Raw genomic sequence first — 295 nt, forward strand, 5'->3', positions numbered from 1 at the left:
GAAGAGGAAGAGGATGAGGATGAGGATGAGGATGCGGAAGCGGATGAGGATGAGGACGATGGGATGAGGTTGAGGATGAGGATAGGATAAGGATAAGGATGAGGAAGAGGATGAGGATATGATGAGGATGAGGATGTGATGAGGATGAGTACGAAGATGGGATCAGGAAGAGTATGAGAATGAGGATAGAAAGAGGGTGAGGATGAGGACGAGGATATAATGAGGAAGATGATAGGATGAGGATGAGGATGAGGATAGAATGAGGGTGAGGATGAGGATGAGGATGGGGATGAGG

The sequence above is a fragment of the Lupinus angustifolius genome, chromosome LG11 (assembly GCF_001865875.1).
Source record: "Lupinus angustifolius cultivar Tanjil chromosome LG11, LupAngTanjil_v1.0, whole genome shotgun sequence".
Classification (NCBI taxonomy): Eukaryota; Viridiplantae; Streptophyta; class Magnoliopsida; order Fabales; family Fabaceae; genus Lupinus; species Lupinus angustifolius.